The 23,179-nt window shown below is 40.6% G+C and overlaps 16 non-coding genes and 1 pseudogene across 16 annotated transcripts; 14 read left to right on the top strand and 3 right to left on the bottom strand.

The window, feature by feature from the left end:
- Positions 1-23,179, bottom strand: part of LOC130223494 (oocyte zinc finger protein XlCOF6-like) — a 170,541-nt pseudogene that overhangs the window by 69,045 nt on the left and 78,317 nt on the right.
- On the bottom strand, positions 4,692-4,763 carry trnap-ugg (transfer RNA proline (anticodon UGG)). Its single transcript has one exon. It is a non-coding gene; the product is annotated as a tRNA-Pro (tRNA).
- On the top strand, positions 5,214-5,286 carry trnar-ucg (transfer RNA arginine (anticodon UCG)). Its single transcript has one exon. It is a non-coding gene; the product is annotated as a tRNA-Arg (tRNA).
- Positions 5,623-5,704, top strand: trnas-uga (transfer RNA serine (anticodon UGA)). Its single transcript has one exon. It is a non-coding gene; the product is annotated as a tRNA-Ser (tRNA).
- trnak-uuu (transfer RNA lysine (anticodon UUU)) lies at positions 6,306-6,379 on the top strand. The gene has a single exon. It is a non-coding gene; the product is annotated as a tRNA-Lys (tRNA).
- trnas-aga (transfer RNA serine (anticodon AGA)) lies at positions 6,658-6,739 on the top strand. The gene has a single exon. It is a non-coding gene; the product is annotated as a tRNA-Ser (tRNA).
- trnah-gug (transfer RNA histidin (anticodon GUG)) lies at positions 7,004-7,075 on the top strand. Its single transcript has one exon. It is a non-coding gene; the product is annotated as a tRNA-His (tRNA).
- trnas-uga (transfer RNA serine (anticodon UGA)) lies at positions 7,204-7,285 on the top strand. The gene has a single exon. It is a non-coding gene; the product is annotated as a tRNA-Ser (tRNA).
- Positions 7,887-7,959, top strand: trnak-uuu (transfer RNA lysine (anticodon UUU)). Its single transcript has one exon. It is a non-coding gene; the product is annotated as a tRNA-Lys (tRNA).
- On the top strand, positions 8,242-8,323 carry trnas-aga (transfer RNA serine (anticodon AGA)). Its single transcript has one exon. It is a non-coding gene; the product is annotated as a tRNA-Ser (tRNA).
- On the bottom strand, positions 9,606-9,677 carry trnas-uga (transfer RNA serine (anticodon UGA)). The gene has a single exon. It is a non-coding gene; the product is annotated as a tRNA-Ser (tRNA).
- On the top strand, positions 14,369-14,440 carry trnaq-cug (transfer RNA glutamine (anticodon CUG)). The gene has a single exon. It is a non-coding gene; the product is annotated as a tRNA-Gln (tRNA).
- On the top strand, positions 14,550-14,623 carry trnai-aau (transfer RNA isoleucine (anticodon AAU)). The gene has a single exon. It is a non-coding gene; the product is annotated as a tRNA-Ile (tRNA).
- On the top strand, positions 14,712-14,784 carry trnal-caa (transfer RNA leucine (anticodon CAA)). Its single transcript has one exon. It is a non-coding gene; the product is annotated as a tRNA-Leu (tRNA).
- Positions 17,297-17,368, top strand: trnaq-cug (transfer RNA glutamine (anticodon CUG)). Its single transcript has one exon. It is a non-coding gene; the product is annotated as a tRNA-Gln (tRNA).
- trnai-aau (transfer RNA isoleucine (anticodon AAU)) lies at positions 17,478-17,551 on the top strand. Its single transcript has one exon. It is a non-coding gene; the product is annotated as a tRNA-Ile (tRNA).
- Positions 17,640-17,712, top strand: trnaf-gaa (transfer RNA phenylalanine (anticodon GAA)). Its single transcript has one exon. It is a non-coding gene; the product is annotated as a tRNA-Phe (tRNA).

The following is a 23,179-nucleotide window of genomic DNA, read 5'->3' as shown; positions in this document are numbered from 1 at the left end:
TAAGAATCAAATTCTAAATAAAACTGTGATTTTATTCAGTGTAACAGTGTATGGTATTTTGGTTGCCTGTCAATCAAGGAATTATTTAAATTTAGGTATTACATTTTCAGTTTATTTTTGCAACTTATAAAGCGTAAAAATGTGTATGTAGATTACATATTAAACAGTTTGAAAATGGTGAATATAAAATCTATAATTTAACTGTCATCTTCGTTTTGCACCAAACTTTGCATAAGTCATAATACAAAATTAAATACATTGCCATTTTACATATTACATTAAAGTTTACATTACATTTTTGCTGAAGCTGCATTTAATTTAATTTTCTCCAAATTTAATGTTACTGGCAAATGATAGTTCAGTGAAGCTGTGTTTTCAGTTAGCTTTAGTAAAAGACTGACAGATAATAAGAAACTGCATTAGGCTATTTTTTACTGTTTGTTCATTGCACACATACAAAAAATCTTCAGATATCAAACGTAAGTCTATGGAGCCCACTATTGTTTGCAATTTTACCCGTGTTTTACTTACTCGCAAATACTAATAGCTGTAATTGTATCTAATGTTTTTCTTAACAAAATAAACAAAATCACTTTGGTAGACCAAAAAAATGCATTTTAGAATGAGGTGCGCACATTTTAAATGGTTCTGTAAACATAAATGTAATTTAAGTTAAAATAAATTATAAATCTGTAATTTATTCACTTTGCAGTATTAACAAAAAACTTCTGGACTAAATCTCTAAAACCCAAACCTTAAGCTACTTAATGTTACGCTAAACACAAACTACTGTTCCATGCGTTTCTGTATTTAATATGATCCTTAATGTGCTGATAATTATTTAGGTGAGCTAGCCAAGTTAGCGCTAGCAAACTGTACCCACACCCCGACCGCCCACCAGAGACCTTGTTATTCCGTTCTGTAACGTTAGTTATACCTACTAAGTGTTTTAAAACTACTTTAACTTTTTTTCTCAGGACTATCACTTTTAATCGTTATCATGAACTAGCGTTGGTTAGCGTTAGCCAACTTAGCTTTCCATGTGAGAGCAGTCTGTTACCTGACGTTACAGTACAATTTACAAGCTAAAACCTCACCTGCCTAGTGAAGTCGGCAGTTTAACATGACTTTGCCATTATCATTCGGCTACATTTGCAACTTACCGTGTTAATCAGATCCGCTGCTGCGAGCAGTTTATGTCGACCATTAAAGATGCTGTCTGGCTGCAAAGTGGCGGGCAGTGAAAATGGGGTCACGCAGAATTATTAAAATCACGTTTGATGAACAGACCTGCACACATCGACAGCTGCTCTAATAAATTGTCTGTGTCAACTCACTTTTATAACATTTATTCTACACAATAACCACATACAAAAATCTACTCAAATAAATTGCATTAGTTTTATTCAAAATATACTGTTATATAAAAACTGATATATTTTAAGTAAAGAAGAAGCAAATTGATATTTTTTGGTATAAAACAAATATAATTAACTAGATTGCAATTATTTAAAGTAAATAAAACCAACTTTGTGAGTGTAGCACTTTTTACAGTGTACCACATGTCTTTGGACTTGTGGGGGAAACTGGAGCACTCGAAGGAAGCCCACATGGTATGCCACAGAAATGCCACCTGAACCAGCCGAGGCTCAAACCATCAACCTTTTTGCTGTGAGGCAAACGTGTTACCCACTGCGCCACCATGTCACCTCGTCATCTAAATTGTATTTCTAAAATTAGTTATTTTTCAGCCTACTATGATAAAGACAATGAAAAAAAACATTCTCAGTGGGTAGCACGTTCGCCTCACAGGAAGAAGGTCACTGGTTCGAGCCTCGGCTGGGTCAGTTGGTGTTTCTGTGTGGAGTTTGCATGTTCTCCCGGTGTTCGCGTTGGTTTCCTCTGGGTGCTCCGCCTCCCCCTACAAGTCCAAAAACATGTGGAAGAGGTGAATTGAGTTGGCTAAATTGTCCTTAGTTCATGTGTGTGAATGATTGTGTATGGATGTTTCCCAGTGATGGGTTGCAGCTGTAAGGGCATCCGTTGCATAAAAACATATGCTGGATAAGTTGGCGGTTCATTCCACTGTGGATGTAACAACAATTGTTCTTAATTGTGCTGAACCAAATGTTTTCTTCAGCTTAATTACCTGGGCTGTTAATTTTTTTATTTAGTTTTTGTTTTGACAGAAATAAATTAAAAGCAGATGGACGAACTAATGACTCTGGTATTTATTTGTATCTTCTTGTACGTGTGGTGCTGTTGGGTTTTTGTCTTCAAATACTTGCATCAGTGTCACTACTACCTGTCTGTTGACTATCTGCTGAACATTTACAGACTAGTAGCCATGCTGTCTGTGATGTTGTCTCCTTACATTCATTCAACAGCATTTCTTAGGTTTTCGCTTCATTTTGATGGGCCCAGTGTGACAACAGATGAGCTGATAAATGTACCTTAAAGGGCACCTATGGTAAAAAATCTACTTTTCAAGCTGTTTGGACAGACATATGTGCATGTATGGTGTATAGACCGTCATATTGGGGTGATATAAGCACACCCAGTGCTTTTTTTTCAATGTAACAACATAAAAACGATGGACCAATTGGAGCGGTTTTCAAACCGACCGCAACTTTACATAGGAGTGCGGTCCCCCCGCCCACCAAAATTGATTGACAGGCGTGTCATCATATCCTCAGTTTGTTGATTCACGTCCGCCATTTCCAGCGTGAGTCGAAGCGATATCACTAAAGGAACACGCTAGCTCTACTTTAGATGCAAGGCTCATTGGGCTCAACACAAGAGCAATATTCTCCACATTTTCGCTCTAATCGGAATTATTGGTTGTATCTTTAGGTAGGTTTGCAAACATGTGCACTTCTCATTGAGCTACCTTATACTTCAGCCGTTTGCATTTCTCGCAATCCCAGAAGCTCCCTGTGATCTTAACTAGCATGCATTTTAGAATTCTAAACATAGGTTTCTATCAGGGTACACTCAAGTCGACGGCTGGGCGCCTAGAATTTAATTTAGAATTTAAAAATGCGTGGCGCGATGATTCGGAACACTTCATGTTTCTGCCGCGCCACAGAGAGTGTCTGGTGTGCCGTGTCGCGGCTTCGAGCGGCGCATCCGGTGCCTCAATAAAAGTTAATTCAGTGTGCGTGGTTATTAGTTTCTGTGTACAAGCTCGGCACTTGAAACTAGCACACAGTTGGCTGTAAAACTGTACAAAGACACAAATGATTTTGTACTGTCTGCTTGGTCTGTGTCCGAGTCGTACATGTACGACTGATTGCTGAACCTCTCACTCCTGCTCCTTCTCTGTCTGCCTGTCAGACTCTGTTGCAAACGCAGAGCGGGTGAGCTCATGGCCCCGCCCCTTGTTATGTTGGCGGGAAGCCGAAACTAATTTACATGTGAAGCAACACATCCATAAATCAGCGAACTGTGGACACGCCCCCAACATGACACTTTTTAACACATTATAATAAAAAAATCTGAATTTTGTTTTAAACTGAACCTAAACTGGCACACTCAGAAGAACCATAATATTAATATTAAATCATAAAAAATAGGTAAACTATGTGCCCTTTAAAGTAAAATAACTGTCTACTGAAAGTTAGGTTAAATGCAACAAATAGTTAATTGAACACTCTTAGATTGTACCTAACCCTAATTTTATATTTGATTAAAGTTCATGTTAAAATATGTTGCGTTGCTACTTATAGGCATCTGAATGTTTACTCAAAGTCTATTCATAAACTGGATAACAACTACATGCAGACAATAACAACAAACATCTTGGTGGTCAATGTTCTGAAAACTTGTTGAGGATTTGTTGCATATCTACTAATACATTGTTGAACATCTGTTGAAGATTTGTTGCATATCTACTGATACACTGTTGAACATCTAGAACCTAAATTGGTAACACTTATCTTACCGAAAGTTTAATAAATGTTTACATGCTGTAGACATTGTATTGATTGCCTAAGAACATTTAAAGACAATCTACAGATACTATCCAGATGAAAGTAAACAGATAAGAACTTGAAAAGTAACTTACGGTCAGCAGACTATCTAAAGGGGGACCATCAAAATAAAGTGTTACCCGGCTCCTTTTCGTTGGCATCTTGTTGAAGGCATACAAAAAATCCATGACAAATGATTGGCGAAATGGCCCAGTGGCCAAGGGATAAGGCATCAACTCTGGGCTTGGGATTGTTGGTTCAAAGTCCCATCTAGGTTGTCTTTTAAGGTCTCACTTCAATTTGGGAGCATTGTTTGGTGGATGAAACACGGTAGCTGTGAAAACCTTCTTGAGATGTGTTTGCATGTCATTAACTTCCTGCATTGCCATGCATATTACCTCTTATGACTAAAAGGGTAACGAGACACCTAACGCGAAAGGCCATTTTGAATCCTGCATGGTGCCTACAGAGAGGAGACTGTGTAAAAAGACAAAATGGTGCTTACATATAAAGCTGGTGGGTTGTTCAAGATCCGTAAACAAATCTAACAACCGAATCATTGCCGCTCCTTTTTTTGTCTGTATAGTTGTACATGTTAGACTGATTTAGATCAGAAGTCCACTAAATGTTCATTAAGTAAAGTCACAGCAAAAGCTGCTACAATTAACATAGAAACACCATGGATAGCACAGCACCGCTGCTTTTTCTATGACTGTCGTAGGGCTCGTCCGGGATTTGAACCCAGGACCTCTCGCATCCAAAGCGAGAATCATACCCCTAGACCAACGAGCCCAGTAGAAGCAGTCTGCAGTGCCACAAAAAATTCTGTGAGACCGATCCAATCTACTCTTTGTTCATGTTGTTTTTGTTACGTGTGTCAGCAACTCCCTGGAGGCATATTACAGTTCACAGTAAGTATAAAACAGTCCAGTGGCCTAATGGATAAGGCACCAGCCTTCGAAGCTGGGGATTGTGGGTTTAAAGTACCAACTGGGTTGTCTTTGATGCAGTTCCTTTTAAGTTGACTGTGCAAGACAATCCAGTATTACCTTTAAAAAGCTAGGTTCATACCCTTAGGTCAAAAAGACATGACAATGGAAAACTCCTCAGAGAAGCTGTTTTGTCATTAGGTGTACACATCAGATCGTCTGAATGCAATATGGCATAGGGATCCTAAAGAACTGTTTTGTGAGTAACAAGAACTTCCTGAGCCATACATCAGATATGACAAAGGTTAATGTTGACCCAGTGGCCTAATGGATAAGGCATCAGCCTTCGAAGCTGGGGATTGTGGGTTCAAGTCCCATCTGGGTTGTCTTTGTTGGGTTACATTTAAGTTGTGTGAAACAATTCCGACTGGTCTTCTCAAAACTTAGGCGTGATGATCTGAGGACAATAGTTAGCTTCGAATTCTCAGACTTGCTGCACACTTCAAATAAGATTCATCCAATCTTGCTTGAATCTCACTGTCACGTTACAAACCTAAATGGTTCCGCTAAGCTTTGGTAATGGAGATCTTGACTTCAAGTACCCCGTGGCTTTCAAGCAATGCTTGTGCCGCTTTTTACAACCTCAGGCCATTTATGCCCCAACTGTGCTGCGTTCAATGTTGCCCACATTCAGCAGAAAAAGTCAAAGACTACCACCATGCGTAGTCGTGGCCGAGAGGTTAAGGCGATGGACTTGAAATCCATTGGGGTCTCCCCGCGCAGGTTCGAACCCTGCCGACTACGGAACAGCCAGCTGCTTTTGCTTTTTCTCTCTGTGAGAGGAACTGTGGCTTTTGCGACGTTTGGTTGCGGGCCTGCGTGTTTAATCCCATATTGAATAATTCAAGTCCAGCGACTAGTCGCAATTTAGCTTTTTTGTAGTCCCTACACTCTGATGTTGCTTAGAGAAACGTTCAATAAATCGACAGCAACATCTTGTACGGCTCATCAAGATTGGGATTTGATAGTTTTTTTTCCAAGTTGCCCAGTCCTTTTTGGCTGTCCCTTTGTGGCACATTTTCCCTACTCCATCTGCTTCTGGAGAGTTGCTTTATGCACAGCTCTTTTCAAGACTGATGCTAGCACAGTTCCAAAAGGCCCAGGCGAAATGTGCTTTTGGCCACGCTTTTGGACCATGGCTTTGGTAACACCTAATGACTTCAAGGTCTTTCACGGTGCAGCTCAGCAGTGGCATGGCACAGCTCTGAAAGCCAGTTTCCTGGAGGACGACTGCATCTGTTTTTTTTAAGAGGACGCAGGTCTGTGCTGTGATGAGAAAGTGTTGTCAGCCGGCAAGGGGCTTGCAGAGGGCCAACTCCGCAAACAGGTGCTTCTGCAGACAGGAGCCCGGATAGCTCAGTCGGTAAGAGCATCAGACTTTTAATCTGAGGGTCCAGGGTTCAAGTCCCTGTTCGGGCGAAGACCTGTCTGTTTGTCAGAGACCTCGTTGTTCTTTTCATATCACTTGGTGGCTGTCCATTGTCGTGTGGCCTGCGAGAGCACGTTGCTCTGAATTCAGATCATCAGCTTGTGTGGAAACAGTGCCCATGAAGTTAGCTGAGTTTGTTAGATTAGAGAGCTATGCTGTCCCTGCTTCCCAGAGATTGTACGGAAAAGTTGCGCTAGTGCACCTTCCTCTACCCCTGTTGACCCTGTGCTTGGTTGCCACCTCAGCAGGAGAGAGAAAGCAGACGTCTGTAGTCGTGGCCGAGTGGTTAAGGCGATGGACTAGAAATCCATTGGGGTTTCCCCGCGCAGGTTCGAATCCTGCCGACTACGTTGTTTTGCACGTCCACTTATGTTGTTGTTCTCTTTTCTTTCAAGCCTCCTATACGTAATTGGAATCCTCCTCTGCAACTCACAAACAAGCCCCTGTCACTTAGTGACCAGGCAGCTGTGGGTGAGCGACAGTGGTTTGCCGCGACCGTACAGTCATCCGTACTCTGTGTTGTGGCCAGAGAAATCCCAGTTTGAATCACGGTCACAAACCAGTGTCCCTTAGTGTCCAGGCAGCTGCAAAGCTTATCGGTGAGCGAGCGGTGTGCCGTGATCGTATAGTGGTCAGTACTCTGTGTTGTGGCCGCAGCAACCCCGGTTCGAATCCGGGTCACGGCAGCGTGTTCCTGTTAACTGCGAGCAATGCTTGTGCCGCTTTTTACAACCTCAGGCCATTTATGCCCCAACTGTGCTGCGTTCAATGTTGCCCACATTCAGCAGAAAAAGTCAACGAGCTGCCACCTTGCGTAGTCGTGGCCGAGAGGTTAAGGCGATGGACTTGAAATCCATTGGGGTCTCCCCGCGCAGGTTCGAACCCTGCCGACTACGGAACAGCCAGCTGCTTTTGCTTTTTCTCTCTGTGAGAGGAACTGTGGCTTTTGCGACGTTTGGTTGCGGGCCTGCGTGTTTAATCCCATATTGAATAATTCAAGTCCAGCGACTAGTCGCAATTTAGCTTTTTTTGTAGTCCCTACACTCTGATGTTGCCTAGAGAAACGTTCAATAAATCGACAGCAACATCTTGTACGGCTCATCAAGATTGGGATTTGATAGTTTTTTTCCAAGTCGCCCAGTCCTTTTTGGCTGTCCCTTTGTGGCACATTTTCCCCACTCCATCTGCTTCTGGAGAGTTGCTTTATGCACAGCTCTTTTCAAGACTGATGCTAGCACAGTTCCAAAAGGCCCAGGCGAAATGTGCTTTTGGCCATGCTTTTGGACCATGGCTTTGGTAACACCTAATGACTTCAAGGTCTTTTACGGTGCAGCTCAGCAGTGGCATGGCACAGCTCTGAAACGCCGTTTCCTGGAGGACGCCTGCATCTGTTTTTTTTAAGAGGACGCAGGTCTGTGCTGTGATGAGAAAGTGTTGTTAGCCGGCAAGGGGCTTGCAGAGGTCCAACTCCGCAAACAGGTGCTTCAGCAGACAGGAGCCCGGATAGCTCAGTCGGTAGAGCATCAGACTTTTAATCTGAGGGTCCAGGGTTCAAGTCCCTGTTGGGGCGAAGGCCTGTCTGTTTGTCAGAGATCTCAATGTTCTTTTCATATCACTTGGTTTCTGTCCATTGTGGTGTGGCCTGCGAGAGCACGTTGCTCTGAATTCAGATCATCAGCTTGTGTGGAGAGAGTGCCCATGAAGTTAGCTGAGTGTGTTAGATTAGAGCTATGCTGTCCCTGCTTTCCAGAGATTGTACGGAAAAGTTGCACAAGAGCTAGTGCACCTTCCTCTACCCCTGTTGACCCTGTGCTTGGTTGCCACCTCAGCAAGAGAGAGAAGGCTGACGTCTGTAGTCGTGGCCGAGTGGTTAAGGCGATGGACTAGAAATCCATTGGGGTTTCCCCGCGCAGGTTCGAATCCTGCCGACTACGTTGTTTTGCACGTCCACTTATGTTGTTGTTCTTTTTTCTTTCAAGCCTCCTATACGTAATTGCAATCTTCCTCTGCACGGCTCATCAAGATTGGGATTTGATAGTTTTTTTTCCAAGTCGCCCAGTCCTTTTTGGCACATTTTCCCCACTCCATCTGCTTCTGGAGAGTTGCTTTATGCACAGCTCTTTTCAAGACTGATGCTAGCACAGTTCTAAAAGGCCCAGGTGAAATGTGCTTTTGGCCATGCTTTTGGACCATGGCTTTGGTAACACCTAATGACTTCAAGGTCTTTCACGGTGCAGCTCAGCAGTGGCATGGCACAGCTCTGAAACGCAGTTTCCTGGAAGACGACTGCATCTGTTTTTTTTAAGAGGACGCAGGTCTGTGCTGTGATGAGAAAGTATTGTCGGGGGGTAAGGGAGATCTTGACTTCAAGTACCTCGTGGCTTTCAACTAATGGTCTCTTATTAGGTGGATGATGATGAAATGCAAACAAGAAAATAGCTGCAGTGATTTTAAGTTAATGAGAGTGGCCTTGTTTGGAATTTGAAACTCAAGACCAGTCACACCCTACGCGAGAACCATACCCCAGGACCAATGAGACACGAATGTGGATGACTGCACAAAGAAAATGTTTGACCATTAGTTGCACACATCTTTTTTGATGGAATGCAAACTGGCATCGAGATCCTAAAGTGCAGTTTTCCATGCGTTGGCATCTTGTTGAAGGCATACAAAAGATCCATGACAAATGATTGACGAAATGGCCCAGTGGCCTAATGGATAAGGCATCAACCTCCGGGACTTGGGATTGTTGGTTCAATACCCATCTGGGTTGTCTTTGAAGGTCTCACTTCAATTTGGGAGCAATGTTTGGTGGATGAAACACGGTAGCTGTGAAAACCTTCTTGAGATGTGTGTGCATGTCATTAACTTTCTGCATTGCCATGCATATTACCTATTATGACTAAAAGGGTAACGAGATACCTAACGCGAAAGGCCATTTTGAATCCTGCATGGTGCCTACAGAGAAGAGACTGTGTACAAAGACAAAAATGGTGCTTACATATAAAGCTGGTGGGTTGTTCAAGATCCATAAACAAATCTAACAACCGAATCATTGCCGCTCCTTTTTTTGTCTGTATAATTGTACATGTTAGACTGATTTAGATCAGAAGTCCACTAAATGTTCATTCACTAAAGTCACAGCAAAAGCTGCTACAATTAACATAGAAACACCATGGATAGCACAGCACCGCTGCTTTTTCTATGACTGTCGCAGGGCTCGTCCGGGATTTGAACCCGGGACCTCTCGCACTCAAAGCGAGAATCATACCCCTAGACCAACGAGCCCTGAAGAAGCAGTCTGGAGTGCCACAAAAAATTCTGTCAGACCAATCCAATCTACTCTTTGTTCATGTTGTTTTTGTTATGTGTGTCAGCAACTCCCTGGAGGCATATTACAGTTCACAGTAAGTATGAAACAGTCCAGTGGCCTAATGGATAAGGCACCAGCCTTCGAAGCTGGGGATTGTGGGTTTAAAGTACCAACTGGGTTGTCTTTGATGCAGTTCCTTTTAAGTTGACTGTGCAAGACAATCCAGTGTTACCTTTAAAAAGCTAGGTTCATACCCTTAGGTCAAAAAGACATGACAATGGAAAACTCCTCAGAGAAGCTGTTTTGTCATTAGGTGTACACATCAGATCATCTGAATGTAATATTGCATAGGGATCCTAAAGTACTGTTTTCTGAGTAACAAGAACTTCCTGAGCCATACATCAGATACGACAAAGGCTAGTATTGGCTTAATGGATAAGGCATCAGCCTTTAAAGCTGGGGATTGTTGGTTCAAGTCCCATCTGGGTTGTCTTTGTTGGGTTACATTTAAGTTGTGTGAAACAATTCCGACTGGTCCTCTCAAAACTTAGGTGTGATGATCTGAGGACAATAGTTAGCTTTGAATTCTCAGACTTGCTGCACACTGGCATCGAGATCCTAAAGTGCAGTTTTCCATGCGTTGGCATCTTATTGAAGGCATACAAAAGATCCATGTCAAATGATTGGCCTAAGGGATAAGACATCAGCCTCCGGGGCTTGGGATTGTGGATTCAAGTCCCATCTGGGTTGCCTTTGAAGGTCTCACTTCAGTTTGGGAGCAATTTTTGGTGGATGAAACACGGTAGCTGTGAAAACCTTCTTGAGATGTGTTTGCATGTCATCAACTTCCTGCATTGCCATGCATATTACCTGTTATGACTAAAAGGGTAACGAAATACCTAACGCGAAAGGCCATTTTGAATCCTGCATGGTGCCTACAGAGAAGAGACTGTGTACAAAGACAAAATGATGCTTACATATAAAGCTGGTGGGTTGTTCAAGATCCATAAACAAATCTAACAACCGAATCATTGCCGCTCCTTTTTTTGTCTGTATAATTGTACATGTTAGACTGATTTAGATCAGAAGTCCACTAAATGTTCATTCACTAAAGTCACAGCAAAAGCTGCTACAATTAACATAGAAACACCATAAATAGCACAGCTCCGCCTCTTTTTTTATGACAGGCATTTTTAAAAAATTTTCTATTACAGAAACAACGCCCTTGTCACCTCAAATGTTTTCCTGTTTTTTGTTTTTTTTTTTTCTTCCTGTTTCTGCTCCGGGGCACCAGCAGCAGAAAAGACACCGGCAGCAGAGCTGTGACACGGGAAGTTTATTCGCTGCCAAATGAAGGAATTCAAAAAGCTTACAGCACCTGGGATTCCCAGGCGGTCTCCCATCCAAGTACTAACCAGGCCCAAGCCTGCTTTGCTTCCGAGTTCAGATGAGATCAGGCATTGCCTTTTTTTTTTTTTAATTAAAATAATTTCAATTACAATTCCACACGGTAAAGCACAATACAGTACACATTAAAATATAATTTGGAATCAAAACATTAAAACTGTGGTAAATTCCAGTTCATTTCTTTAAAAACTTGACATACTTTGTCCGTCAAAATTTTGTGCAGTTCTCCTAAATTGTCCTGGTTTTTATAATATATATACAGTTTTTCCACATATCCTTCCATTTTCCTTCTTAAAATTGTCCATACATCCATCACAATTTTCTCTTTTTTTGCCACAATTCTTCTTTCCCACATTGCATTCTTCATCAGCATGATACATAGGTTGACAATTTTCTTATTTTCATTTTCTTATTCCATCCCAACATCAATACTCTGCTCCATTCTGTTTCATTTTTATCCCAGTCTCCAAGTAGTCCTTTAATTAAAACTTTACAATCTTTTAAAAAACTTTCCAATTCTTGACAATATAAAAACATGTGTAAAAAACCCTCTTCTTCTTTTTGACATACTTTACATATTCCACTTTGTTCCATCCCTATCTTGTTTAAAATGACATCTGAAAATATTGCTTTGTGCCTTATTAAAAATTCTAGACATTCGACTTTTGTTTCTACATACCTTCCTTTCATGTTTCCCCATATTTCATTTGCTTTTACATTGTATTTTTCCATCCAGTATTTGTTTGCTGTTGGTTCTTTAAAAACTTTCTCTCTAAAAAAACAATAAAAATTCTTCACTGTACATTCTTTAAAATCGAGTGTTTTTTCTCCTATTTTCACATACACTTCATTTGTTTCTTTTTCTTTTTCAAAATTGTCTATGCTTCGTATCCATTCTTTCAGAATTGCCTGTTTAATTATGTCAAGATTTTTCTCAATTTCCCTTCTGTTGTATTCCTCTTTCGCCTCCTCCATTGTGTCTATAACATATTGTTCAGTTAAAAAGCCTTCTTTAAATTCATATAAAATGTCTCTGACGTTTAAAATCCCAACTTCTATCCATTTCTTAAAAAATAAAACCTTCCCTTGACTTAAAATGTTGTTGTTCAAGAAAAGAGGTTGGTTTAAAATGTTTTCCCTTCCATGTGGATTATATTGCACTATAGTTAAAAAGTTCCCCCACGCACTTAAAATTTCTCTATAAAATTCAGGTAAGTTTTCTGTCATCCAAGCTTTTGTTTTCATCCATAAAATCCCATCTCCCATGTTAAAATGACCACATTTGTTTAAAAAATATTTCATTGTTTTTTTCCACTCTGCTTTGTTTTCTTTTTCTAGATACTTCTTTATTCTTTTCACTCTTAAACTATTTTTCCTTTGTTCTACATCTATTAAACCCAACCCACCCTTGTCTGTTTCCCCTACAACTGTATTAAAAGCAATCCTTGGTGGCTTACCTCCCCATAAAAAATCAGTAAAACATTTTTTCAACCTCTTTTCTATCCACATTGGCATTTCTAAAACATATAAAACATGCCACAACTTAGACTCCATTAAAACATTTATAATTAAAACTTTTCCTTTTAATGTCAGTGTTCTTAGTTTCCAGTAATTTAACCTCCTTTCTATATCTGTTAAAAAACCCTCCCACATCTTATCTCTAGCTGTTCTGGCATCTTTCCCCATTAAAACCCCTAAAATCTTTATTTCTTCTACTTCTTTAAAATTGGTGCAATCTGCTAAGTCTGTCTCCTTTCCAAACTTCATATAAACCGTTTTGTCTTCATTTACTTTACTTCCCGATCCTTTACAAAATTGTTGTACTATTTTCATCGCTTCTTTCACACTCTCTTTTCCTTTTACTATTAATGTAGTGTCATCTGCATATTGAAACATTTTATTTACTTTATTTTCTTCAATTTCCATTCCTTTTATTTTTTCTTCTTCACTGATAGCTAGGCCCAGGGATTCTGCCACAAGTGAATATAAGAGTGCTGACAGAGGACATCCTTGCCTTATCGATCGTGTTATTTTAAAACATTCTGTTAAAAAGCCATTACATTTAATTTTTGTTAAAATACCCTTATATAAAATCCTGATCCATTTTCTAAAAACTTCTCCAAAACCAAACTTTTTAAGTACTTCAAATAAAAACTGGTGTTCAACTCTGTCAAAAGCTTTTTCGAAATCCAAACTTATGATATATCCTTCCTCTTTTTTGTCCTTCATATAATCTATGATGTCTTTTATGCTCATTGTTATATCTGCTATGTCTCTTCCTTTTATCGCGTAGGCCTGTGTTGTTTGAATTATTTTTGGAATCACTTCTTTTAATCGATTTGCTAAAATTTTAGTTAAAATCTTCAAATCTGTGTTTAACATTGTGATTGGTCTGTCATTTTTTAACAATGTCTTTTCTCCTTTTTTGTGTATTAATTTCATTAATCCCATTCCCATTCTTTCATTTAATTCTTCTTTTTGCAGTATTTCTTTAAAAATTTCAGTTAAAATTGGTATTAAAATTTCTTTAAAACATACGTAAAATTCACTATTTAACCCATCTATTTCTGGACTTTTCCTTTTGTTCAAGCTTTCTATTGCTTTTCTTATTTCTTCTTCTCTTATTTCTTGGTCACATTCTCTTTTATCCTCTTCATCTATTTTTGTTTTTATCTGTTTTAATAATTTTTCCATTTGTAATTCATCAACTCCTTGTGTTTTAAATAACTCCTCATAGTATGTTTTTATTTCTTTTAAAATGTCTTCATTACTTCATTACTACAAAACGCTGACGTAAGGAAATTCGCTCTAAACCCTCCAGGTGCAACCAGCTTTGCAATAAAAGCCACTGTGAAAGGCATGAAAACACAAGTGGAGAATGCGGGCATCGATCCCGCTACTTCTCGCATGCTAAGCAACCGGTCTACCATTTAAGCTTATTCCCCTTTTCACAATCAAAGTTGAACATTTTAGACGTGGTCGAAAAAGAAAAAATAAGATCACATCTGTTCTGTGGTGGCTTCTTTGCCCTGCCTGCCATTTAGTCGTCAAATTGCCTAGAATGGCGTGCTTTTCTTTTGAAGGCCCTACCTAGTCCTGCTCCAGTAAATGTGTGAGGAGCCCTGCATGCCGAATGACGAGTTACTCAGAAATCAATGCACATTGGCCTTGCCTTGGATGGACCTTCTGCTACTTTCCTGCAAGGCCATTTTTTTAATTCATCATCTTCATGTCGGTCAGCAGCTCTATATCATCTAAAGGTTCCATGGTGTAATGGTTAGCACTCTGGACTCTGAATCCAGTGATCCGAGTTCAAATCTCGGTGGGACCTGTTTTTATTTTGCCAGCACCGCACAAAAAAAGTTAAAATAGCAATCTGTTCCCTTGAAGGCCAAAGAATGACACTAACTCTGGGTTTTCCAGTACACTAGTAAGAAAACGGCCGGTTAGCTCAGTTGGTTAGAGCGTGGTGCTAATAACGCCAAGGTCGCGGGTTCGATACCCATACTGGCCAAATTTTTACTCTCTTATGCCTCAGATGCACTTAAGGGCTCAGCTTGGTCTCACAGACATCCCTGCTGCAGGAAAGCTGTGTCAAGGCAGCCAAAATAGCTCAGTTGGGAGAGCGTTAGACTCAAGATCTAAAGGTCCCTGGTTTGATCCGGGGTTTCGGCAAAGCAATGTTGTTGTTCTGTTTTGGGCACAGGGTCAGTTGAATGAAAGTCACCCAAAAAGCCTAGCCGCTTCACCCTTAAGTCCACCTGCTTCCATTTGACCAAAACGCTATCTTTCTCCCAGGTGGTCACATCGCTTCTGGTGATGATTCCAATGGCCTAATCGACAGCACTCTGCTATATATTTAGTGCTTTGATTTCCCACTGCGGATGCGCCATCGAATAAAAGAAAACTGTGACTTGATAGGGCTTCTGAAGGATTGCAATGATTAGTACTATACAGAACCGGCAAAGCTGACGTAAGGAAATTTGCTCTAAACCCTCCAGGTGCAACCAGCTTTGCAATAAAAGCCAGTGTGAAAGGCATGAAAACAGAAGTGGATATTGCGGGCATCGATCCAGCTACCTCTCTCATGCATGCTAAGCGACCGTTCTACCATTTAAGCTAATTCCCCTTTTCACAATCAAAATTGAACATTTTAGACGTGGTCGAAAAAGAAAAAATAAGATCACATCTGTTCTGTGGTGGCTTCTTTGCCCTGCCTGCCATTTAGTCGTCAAATTGCCTGGAATGGCGTGCTTTTCTTTTGAAGGCCCTACCTAGTAATGCTCCAGTAAATGTGTGAGGAGCCCTGCATGCCGAATGACGAGTTACTCAGAAATCAATGCACATTGGCCTTGCCTTGGATGGACCTTCTGCTACTTTCCTGCAAGGCCAGTCATTTAATTCATCATCTTCATCTCGGGCAGCAGCTCTACACCATCTTGAGGTTCCATAATGTAATGGATAGCACTCTGCATCCAGCGATCTAAATTCAAATCTAGATGGGACCTGTTTTTTTTTTTTGCCAGCACCGCACAAAAAAGGTAAAATAGCATTCTATTCCCTTGAAGGCCAGAGAATAACAGTTACTATGGGTTTTCTAGGACCCTCAAGTCCAGCTGCTTCACCCTCAAGTCCACCTGCTTCCATTTGACCAAAACGCTATCTTTCTCCCAGGTGGTCACATCGCTTCTGGTGATGATTCCTATGGGCTAATCGACAGCACTCTGCTATATATTTAGTGCTTTGATTTCCCACTGCGGACGCGCCATCGAATAAAAGAAAACTGTGACTTGATAGGGCTTCTGAAGGATTGCAATGATTAGTACTACACAGAACCGGCAAAGCTGACGTAAGGAAATTCGCTCTAAACCCTCCAGGTGCAACCAGCTTTGCAATAAAAGCCACTGTGAAAGGCATGAAGACACAAGTGGAGAATGCGGGCATCGATCCCGCTACTTCTCGCATGCTAAGCGACCGGTCTACCATTTAAGCTAATTCCCCTTTTCACAATCAAAATTGAACATTTTAGACGTGGTCGAAAAAGAAAAAATAAGATCACATCTGTTCTGTGGTGGCTTCTTTGCCCTGCCTGCCATTTAGTCGTCAAATTGCCTAGAATGTTGTGCTTTTCTTTTGAAGGCCCTACCTAGTCCTGCTCCAGTAAATGTGTGAGGAGCCCTGCATGCCGAATGACGAGTTACTCAGAAATCAATGCACATTGGCCTTGCCTTGGATGGACCTTCTGCTACTTTCCTGCAAGGCCAGTCTTTTAATTCATCATCTTCATCTCGGGCAGCAGCTCTACACCATCTTGAGGTTCCATAATGTAATGGATAGCACTCTGCATCCAGCGATCTAAATTCAAATCTAGATGGGACCTGTTTTTTTTTTTTGCCAGCACCGCACAAAAAAGGTAAAATAGCATTCTATTCCCTTGAAGGCCAGAGAATAACAGTTACTATGGGTTTTCTAGGACCCTCAAGTCCAGCTGCTTCACCCTCAAGTCCACCTGCTTCCATTTGACCAAAACGCTATCTTTCTCCCAGGTGGTCACATCGCTTCTGGTGATGATTCCTATGGGCTAATCGACAGCACTCTGCTATATATTTAGTGCTTTGATTTCCCACTGCGGACGCGCCATCGAATAAAAGAAAACTGTGACTTGATAGGGCTTCTGAAGGATTGCAATGATTAGTACTACACAGAACCGGCAAAGTTGACGTAAGGAAATTCGCTCTAAACCCTCCAGGTGCAACCAGCTTTGCAATAAAAGCCACTGTGAAAGGCATGAAGACACAAGTGGAGAATGCGGGCATCGATCCCGCTACTTCTCGCATGCTAAGCGACTGGTCTACCATTTAAGCTAATTCCCCTTTTCACAATCAAAATTGAACATTTTAGACGTGGTCGAAAAAGAAAAAATAAGATCACATCTGTTCTGTGGTGGCTTCTTTGCCCTGCCTGCCATTTAGTCGTCAAATTGCCTAGAATGTCGTGCTTTTCTTTTGAAGGCCCTACCTAGTCCTGCTCCAGTAAATGTGTGAGGAGCCCTGCATGCCGAATGACGAGTTACTCAGAAATCAATGCACATTGGCCTTGCCTTGGATGGACCTTCTGCTACTTTCCTGCAAGGCCATTTTTTTAATTCATCATCTTCATGTCGGCCAGCAGCTCTATGTCATCTAAAGGTTCCATGGTGTAATAGTTAGCACTCTGGACTCTGAATCCAGTGAGCTGAGTTCAAATCTCGGTGGGACCTGTTTTTATTTTGCCAGCACCGCACAAAAAAAGTTAAAATAGCATCCTGTTCCCTTGAAGGCCAAAGAATGACAGTAACTCTGGGTTTTCCAGCAAACTGGAAATAAAACGGCCGGTTAGCTCAGTTGGTTAGAGCGTGGTGCTAATAACGCCAAGGTCGCGGGTTCGATACCCGTACTGGCCAAATTTTTACTCTCTTATGCCTCAGATGCACTTAAGGGCTCAGCTTGGTCTCACAGACATCCCTGCTGCAGGAAAGCTGTGTCATGGCAGCCGAAATAGCTCAGTTGGGAGAGCGTTAGACTGAAGATCTAAAGGTCCCTGGTTCGATCCCGGGTTTCGGCAAAGCAATGTTGTTGTTCTGTTTTGGGCACAGGGTCAGTTGAATGAAAGTCACCCAAAAAGCCTAGCCGCTTCACCCTTAAGTTCACCTGCTTCCATTTGACCAAAACGCTATCTTTCTCCCAGGTGGTCACATCGCTTCTGGTGATGATTCCTATGGCCAGAAGTGGATAATGCGGGCATCGATCCAGATACCTCTCTCATGCATGCTAAGCGACCGTTCTACCATTTAAGCTAATTCCCCTTTTCACAATCAAAATTGAACATTTTAGACGAGGTCGAAAAAGAAAAAATAAGATCACATCTGTTTTGTAGTGGCTTCTTTGCCCTGCCTGCCATTTAGTCGTCAAATTGCCTAGAATGGCGTGCTTTTCTTTTGAAGGCCCTACCTAGTAATGCTCCAGTAAATGTGTGAGGAGCCCTGCATGCCGAATGACGAGTTACTCAGAAATCAATGCACATTGGCCTTGCCTTGGATGGACCTTCTGCTACTTTCCTGCAAGGCCAGTTTTTTAATTCATCATCTTCATCTCGGGCAGCAGCTCTACACCATCTTGAGGTTCCATAATGTAATGGATAGCACTCTGCATCCAGCGATCTAAATTCAAATCTAGATGGGACCTGTTTTTTTTTTGCCAGCACCGCACAAAAAAGCTAAAATAGCATTCTATTCCCTTGAAGGCCAGAGAATAACAGTTACTATGGGTTTTCTAGGACCCTCAAGTCCAGCTGCTTCACCCTCAAGTCCACCTGCTTCCATTTGACCAAAACGCTATCTTTCTCCCAGGTGGTCACATTTTTTTTTCTTTTATTATACTGTTCAAAATTCATACAATTCACTTATTTATACAGATTACACTTAAGACAAAACATTAAAAAGGTCCATTTTACATCATAGCTTCACAACAATATGTTTGTTTCTGCTTCACTCCTGATAATATATTCTAAATTCTCCAGTTTTGATTGTACAAATTTGTCCTTTATATTATCCCATATGTTGTCTTCATTTACATCTTTAAAACGTCGTATCCAGTACTGATTTGCACCAGGTTTCTTAAAAACCCCATCTCTAAAAAACCCATAAATCATTTTCACTGTACAATCTTTAAAATCCCACCATTTCTCTCCAAATCTTACACTCACATCTTTACTTGGTTTATTTTCTTCCATGTTTTCTATTCTTGTTAACCATTCTGCAGGTATGGCATTTTTAATTATGTCTTATTCCTTTATTAAGTCTTGTCTGTTAAAATCCTCCTTCGCTTCATCCATCACATCAATAACATACTGCACCGGTAAGAATCCTTCCTTTAATTCATATAAAATATCCCTTACTCTTGTTATTCTCACCTCCCACCATTTCCTAAAAAACACCACTTTCTCTTGATTAAGAATGTCACTGTTTAAGAATAAAGGCTGATTTAAAATGTTTTCGCGTCCTTGTATATTAAAATGTACACAAGTTAAAAATTTCCCCCATGCTCCAATCAATTCTTTATAAAAATCTGGTAGACCCTCTGTCATGAATGTTTTCATTCTCATCCAAAAAATATTATCTCCCATATTAAAATTGCCACTTTTACTTAAAAAATATTCCATTGTTCTTTTCCATGCTGCCTTATTTTCTTCATCCAAATATTTCCTTACCATTTTCACCCTTAAGCTGTTTTTTCTTTGCTCCACATCTATTAAACCTAGTCCCCCTTTGCCCACTTCTCCAATCAACGTTGCGTATGCTATTCTTGGAGGCTTCCCTTCCCATAAAAAATCTAAAAAACATTTTTTCAGCCTTTTTTCCATCCACAGTGGCATTGATGACACATATAAAATATTCCATAATTTAGAAACCATTAAAACATTCAAAATTAAAACCCTCCCCTTCAAAGTTAAAGACATTAATTTCCAAAACCTCAGCCTTCTTTCAATCCCTCCTAACATTTCCTCCCACATAGTTACTTCTGCTTTCTTTTCATCCCTCCCAACTACAATGCCTAAAATTTTTATTTCATCCATTTCCTTGAACGTAAAATGTCCAGATAAAGCCTCAGTTCCTCCAAATCTCAAATATACTGTTTTATCTTTGTTTATTTTAGCTCCTGAACCCTTGCAAAAATGTTGCACTGTTTCCATTGCTTGCTTTACACTTGCCAGATCTTGTAGTATTGATGTAGTATCGTCAGCATATTGAAATATTTTATTCACTCCCCCCTCTACCTCTATTCCTTTTATTCTTTCTTCATGCTTCACAGCTAATCCCAGTGGTTCTGCAACTAAGGCATATAAAAGTGCAGATAACGGGCAGCCCTGTCTGATTGATCTTGTTATTTTAAAACAGTCCGTTAAAAAAACATTGCATTTTATCCTGGTTATAGCTCCTCTATATAAAATCTGAACCCACTTTATAAAATTTTCCCCAAAACCAAAACTCTTTAACACTCCAAATAAAAAGTCATGCTCCACTCTATCAAAAGCTTTCTCGAAGTCCAGACTAATTAAAAACCCATCTTTCTTCAGATCATTTATATATCTTATTGTGTCTTTAATACTCATAGTTGTGTCAGCAATGTCTCGTCCTTTTATACTATATGCTTGGTTTGTTTTGATTATGCTTGGCATCACTTCCTTTAGTCTGTTAGCTAAAACATTTGCTAAAATCTTCAAATCAGTGTTGAGCATTGTTATAGGTCTATAATTTTTTAAATCTACTTTATCCCCCTTTCCTTTGTATATCACCTTCATTAAGCCCATCCCCATTCTTTTATTTACCCCACTGTAGCAAGGTTCGTTATGTAGGGAAGAAGAAGACAGGGTCGGCGATTCAGGTAAGCAACAAAGTTTTATGTCTTTTTTTTAAATGAGTGCACAACACCCGTATTGTGTGTGTGCTCTCTCCCTCTTCTTCCGGCTGCTCCTTCTGTTCTCCTTAAGAAGGTTGTCTCTCCGGCCCAATCACTAGAATAAACAGGTGTTATTTATTATTTCTGATTGGCCTGCTGATTAGCCGCCGGGCTCCAAGCCTGCTCTCCCCCCTCATTGGGTGTTCGATCATGCTTACCTCTCCACACCCACCATTCTCAAAAATCTCATCATATACTTCCTTTAAAATACTAGATAAAATATCTTTAAAAACAATATAAAATTCACTTCCCAACCCATCAATTCCTGGACTTTTCTTTTTGTTCAATTCACTAATTGCTCTTTTTATTTCTTCTTCTTTTACCTCCTTGTCACATTCTTTTTTTCCCTCTTCTTTTACTCTTGATTTGATTAACTTTAGCAATTCCCTTTTTTCTTTTTCTTTTACTCCCTCTGTGCAAAACAATTTCTCATAATATGATCTTATTTCTTCCAAAATCTCCTCATTTTGTTCTACTATGTTCCCATTTTTGCTCCTTATTTCTTTAATCATTTCTGCCTTTCCTCTTCTCTTCTCTAGATCAAAGAAAAATTTAGTGCACTTTTCCCCCTCCACTGTAAATTTGGCTTTGCTTCTTAATCTTGCACCTTCAAATTTCTCCTCCTCCATTTCTTTCAGTCTTCCTTCCAGTTCTTTTATCTTTTGTTTATCTTTTCCATTCTCATTTTTCAATTCGTTTTCTAGTTTTTCTTTCAGCTCCTTTTCCTTCTATTTTTTTACAATTTTGTAACTGTCTACAGTATTTTATTGTAAACTTTTTCACTAAATGTTTCACATTCTCCCACCACATTCTTTTGTCCTCATTATAAATTTCATTCCCTTTTTCCTTTTGAATAATTTGCTTTATACTTAAAACATAGTCTTCATTCTTTAAAAGCGCTGTGTTTAAAACCCATACCCCTGGCCCTCTTTTCACATTACTCCAGTCTAGATTCATAAAAATTGGCTTATCGTCACTCAGACTTGTTTCTTCATATTTGATCTTGCTTATAAACCCTTCCACATTTCTTGTGCATAAAATAAAATCGATTCTTGTTTGACAAAAAAAAAAAATAAATTCCCCACTGTCTTCTTGAGTACTCTTTTGTTTGTTGTAGACTGTTGGGGAGGGTTGGTAATGGAGGTGGGTGCTTGGTGAAGGGATGTAGAGGGAAAACTGGAAGAGGGGTAATGAGTAGGGAGAGGAAGAGCGTTAGGACCTGTAGAGAAAGACTGGGTAGAAATAATCTGGGTTGAAGAGTGAGGGAGGTTGGAAGGGAGAGAGAATTGAGGAGGATTAAGGGTGGAAGGGATGGCTGAAAGAGTAGGGCTGGAGTTTTCACTGGAATGTGGAGCTGGAGGCAAAGGGAGGGGGGTGGAAAGTCAGAGAGTGGCGTCATTATCCGGTGGATTGTCCATGTTTTGGAATGTTATGGTAGGTGCAGTTTGTCGAGTTCCATGGGATTGCTTTTTATTGCTTTTCTTGGTTGCTTTCTTTAATGCTCCAGAGAGATTTCGTGCATGTGGAGCTGTGGTGGGTTGAGGATAGGGGGTGTGGTGGCAGCGAGCGGTTCTGCTGTCCTGAGGGGGCGGAGTTGGTGATGAGATGGATTCTTAGAGTTTTAGTAGTTTCATTTTATTGCAGCTGTTGGGGATGGAGATTCCGGCATTTATGAGGGTCTGGCGGCGTTCGTTCACAGTCATCTTGTTGAAATTGAGGGATGATGATCTTCCGGAGGCGTATGAAGAAACTAGAAAAGGTGGGTGGCGATTTTGAGTGATGGGGGATGGGGATTGTATGCAGCATTGAGTCCTTGCTGAAGAAGAGAGGATAGGCCTTCGGCCTCTTATTGGAGCCTCTGTATCGAGTCGGCTTCTAGGCTGGGCTTGGTGTTGTTGAACCCGAGCTGGTGTTTCTAGGAGAGCGGAGTTTCTAGTTTCATCAACTAAATTGCTACTAGTAAAAATTGGTTTGTCCTCCACACACTTCTCCCCCACTGTTACATCCTCTCTTCCCTCAAACATACACGGTTCTCACTTCTTGATGTAAATAGTTCAGCAGAAACACTCCACTTTAACATCCTGCCTAGGTGAGATCAGTCCTGTCTCCACCAGACCAATGCACCCTACTCCCTGGCTGTCAGATAGTCTGAGAATGGTTAGTGTTAGGGCATGTTCTGAGATAACATAGAACAGCACCCAGGGCAACAGAGAGAGCATGGCACAAATCAAAAGCCATCACTGACCTCAGCAGGCACCAAACCCAGCTGGTACTATTAGCCTCCCAATTCCATTCGACCAAAACCCCATACTACCATAACAAAATATTCATTTACAAAATACAACTCATAAAATCAAAAGACAATTTGTGAATTAACAAAAATTGGATTAGTGAATTTAAGAGTTGTGTGCTACTTCAAAAAAATTCCAGAGACCTAAGGAGAACACTAAATGTGTTCCTCTGGGGCAGTGGCTTTCTTTGAATACTACATGTGTTTATTGCAACCAAGTTAATCAATGGTTTTTAACCCTTATAGCAGATGAATCCTTCTGCGTGTGTCTGAAATGTATGAT

Source organism: Danio aesculapii, chromosome 4, assembly GCF_903798145.1.
Source record: "Danio aesculapii chromosome 4, fDanAes4.1, whole genome shotgun sequence".
In the NCBI taxonomy this organism is placed as follows: Eukaryota; Metazoa; Chordata; class Actinopteri; order Cypriniformes; family Danionidae; genus Danio; species Danio aesculapii.
Note: the sequence above shows the minus strand (reverse complement) of the source record. Positions and strands in the feature narration are given on the sequence as shown.